Consider the following 3,701-nt stretch of genomic DNA (forward strand, 5'->3'; position numbering starts at 1 on the left):
TTGTCCCACTGTCTCCCACAGCATCAGTCCCAGGCTTTCAGCCAGCTCTGGAGCTGGCAGCTCTGGGAATTTTCAGTCAGGAGGAGGAAATGCTCCAGGTGAGGGATAGAGCAGCTCTGCCATGAGGAAAGGGTGGCAGGATTGGGATTGCTCAGCCTGGAGAGGAGAAGGTTTGGGGTGTTCTCATTGAGACCTTCTGGTGCCTGAAGGAGCTGCAGGAAAGATGAAGAAAGACTTTGGCCAAGGGATGGAGGGACAGGACACAGGGAATAGCCTCATACTGAAAAAGAGTAGGATTAGATGGGATATTGTGAAGGAATTGTTCCCTGGCAGGGTGGGCAGGGGCTGGGCTGGAATTGCCAGAGCAGCTGGGGCTGCCCCTGGATCCCTGGCAGTGCCCAAGGCCAGGCTGGACACTGGGGCTGGGAGCACCTGGGACAGGGGGAGGTGTCCCTGCCATGGCAGGGGTGGCACTGGATGAGGTTTAAGGTCCCTTCCACCCATTTTCCTTCCTCTGTGGATGCTTTCATGGATTTATTTATAAAATCAGGGATTTAGGGCAGTGCAAACACAACAATCCCCTCTCGTGTTCACACACACAGAGTTTGCTCCCCAAATACATAAAACTGCCCCCATCCATTTATGACTGTCAGGGCCCAGAGTGAAATAAAAGCCTGAAATTTGGGAGATTTTGCCCTGGACCCATCTGGGCTGGGGTTTCTCCTGTTTTCCTGCCCTGCACACAAGGATCTCTTGGTGCAGACAGCACTTGCTCCCCATGAATGGGGATCATTCAGAGCCCTCCATAAATGAAGCCTCTATGGCTGTTCTTGCGGGGAAAACATAAAGTTGCTCTGTGTCATTCTGCTGTTAATTAGCAAAGATAAATACATTTCAGGTGGATATTTTCACCAGCAGAACTTGTGGCACACAAGCAGCATTAAAGCTTTGAAAAGAGGGCGAGAGGCAAAGGTGTGCGGGGAGCTCTGGGGCTGCATTGATGCCTCTGGAAAAGCAGTGTTTATTTTTAAAATATGAAACATCATTTCTCCCCAGGCCCCTGAGAAGGAGAACACTGGAGTCAATATTTCAGGAGGAAAATACGCATTTTGAGCTCTTCCCCAGCCTGCCTGCAAGGTAAACACACGATCTGTGAACGGCCCGTGCTGGCCCCAGCGTGGCCCCGCTGCTGTTGTGGCCTTCACGTGTCCTGGCAGGGGGAGGCTTTGCCTCTCCTCCAACACCCTCAAACCCGTGGATCCTGACTCCAAAAGTGATGCTCTAATGTGGAAACCCAGGGCACCGGGAATATTTCTCTGTCTGCTCTGGGGTGCCCTGACCCCCAGGGGAGCACTGACTGTGACCCTCATTCATGGAGAAAGTTTCCAGACTTCAAGACAGACTGGAGTCCACACAAGTGTGAAATAGGTTATAGAGAGTAGTGTGGGTGAATCACTTGGTGAGAAATTGAGGTTTTGGGATTTTTAGCATGTTGTGGATGGCAGCAAGACGAAAGGCACAGGGTGTTCCTGGGTTTCTTCTTCATGCTGTTTCTTCCTTCTCCATGGGTTTGGGTGGCATTTTGGAATTGGGCAGAACAGTCTGCATTGGGGCTCTGTGGGATCAGTTATTGGGTTAAAAGGGAAAATAATCCAGGTGTCAGTTCTTAATTGGATAGCTTAGCTTTAGAAGACCTTGTAACCAGAGATTGTTGGCCACATTGTGCCTTCTAATGCAAAGCTGCTGAACTCACAGCAGTGAGACTATTTACTGAGAAGAAATAATAAACACCTGAGTCTGAACATGAACTACTGTCTCAAGAGCCTTCAATCCAGACCCAGAGAAACCCACAGCTGGGACCCCGACACTCTAAAACACCAAATCCTTCCTTTCCTTCCACTGATGGAGAACCAGAAAATTTTGGTACCACCTTGCTCCTGCTGGAGGCAAAAGCTTCAGAATTCTCTGTGCTGGGCATTGGTGAGGTCACACCTTGAATTTTGGGGGCAGGTTTGGAATAGAAGGACATGGAGGGACTGGAGCAAGTCCAGGGAAGGGAACAGAGCTGGGAAGGGGCTGGAGTCCCAGGAGAGGCTGAGGGAGCTGGGAAGGGGCTCAGCCTGGAGCAAAGGAGGCTCAGGGGGGACCTTGTGGCTCTGCACAGCTCCTGCCAGGAGGGGACAGCCGGGAGGGTCGGGCTGTGCTCCAGGGAACAGGGACAGGAGCAGAGGGAACGGCCTCAGGCTGGGCCAGGGCAGGTTTTGGGTATTTGGGAACATTTTCTTAGGGAAGGGTTGTGAAGCATTGGCTCAGATGGAATCAATGAGGTGGTGGAGTCCCCATCCCTGGAATGTCCTAAGAGAGCGTGGAGGTGGCCCTTGGGGACAGGGTTAGTGGTGGCCGTGGTGGTGCTGGGGGACAGAAGGACTTGGTGATCCCAGTGGTCCTTTCCAGCCCGAGGAATTCTGTGATTCCAAGACTCCAGTGTGAGCTCGGGAGCTGCAGTTTGTCCTCCCCAGCACAACTGGGAATCATCATCTGCACCCAGCCAGGAGAGAGCTTTGGGTTTCCCTCACTTTCAAAGCTCTGCAAGATTCCCCAAATTCCTTGTGGTTTCCTCATGGTTCTTGTTGTCCTTCGGCTCCTCTGTTGTTTTCCAGACAAATTTCCTGGTTTGCAAATCCCTGGTTTGCCAATTCCCCGTAGCAGAATTCCACTCTGCTGGACCCCCTCACCTTTAAAGTGCCAAATCTGCCAGTCTTGGGGCAGGGAAAGTAAAGTCCAGCTTAAGGCTAAGTCCTGAAAGCACTAAAATGAAAACATTAAAGCAAAATTAAAGCTGGGAGAGGTGACAACTCCTCATTTGTCATCACACAACTCTGATGGAATAAACGATGTAAATGCAGATCTTCCTCCATCACAGCCCTTCCCAGGAATGCTGGTCAGCTGGGAAAAGCCAGGAAAAACAACACTAGATTTTCCATGGGACTGACAATTCTTGTTTAGAAGCAACATTGCACTAATTCCATTTGTTCTGCTCAAATTTTAGTTCAAAACTGCTTTTTAGCTTTCGATTTCCCCATTTCCAATAGACACCCCTGATTGCATTTAATATCTCGCTGTAAATTTCACCCTGCAGTGAGCCAATGTGTTAAAATCAAAATGCAGCAGCAGTCCCTGAGGCACTGCCATGGAAATGACCCAGAAAAATTGGAAGGTTTTCTGGGGGGAAAAAAGGAAATCAGGGAATCTCAAGACGTTCCTAAACTTCCAGTGGAGCTCCAGCAGAAGGCAGGATAAGGAAATCACCTCAGGTTGGGCCAAGAGAGGTTTTGAATGGGTACTGAGAAAAGTTTCATCATAGAAAGGATGAAGTTTTCATCATGGTCGGGAATTGGCACAGGCTGCCCAGGGCAGTGATGGAATCAAATCCCTGGAATTGCTCAAAAAATCTGTGGATTGGGCACTTTAGGATGTGGTTTAGTAGTGACCATGGCTGGACATGAGGATCTTAAAGGCTTTTTCCAACCTTAACAATGCCATGAGTTAAATACTGGATTTTTTTTTTTTTTTTTTTTTTTTTTTTTTTTTTTTTTTTTTAGCCCTGGACCAGAAATTCTTCTCCAAAGGGATCTGGAAGGTACCTGGATCCTACAGATGAGGCAGAATGAAAAGGCTGGGAAGGGAGCCGCAGCCAAACT

Source organism: Motacilla alba, chromosome 23 (genome assembly GCF_015832195.1).
Source record: "Motacilla alba alba isolate MOTALB_02 chromosome 23, Motacilla_alba_V1.0_pri, whole genome shotgun sequence".
Taxonomy (NCBI): Eukaryota; Metazoa; Chordata; class Aves; order Passeriformes; family Motacillidae; genus Motacilla; species Motacilla alba.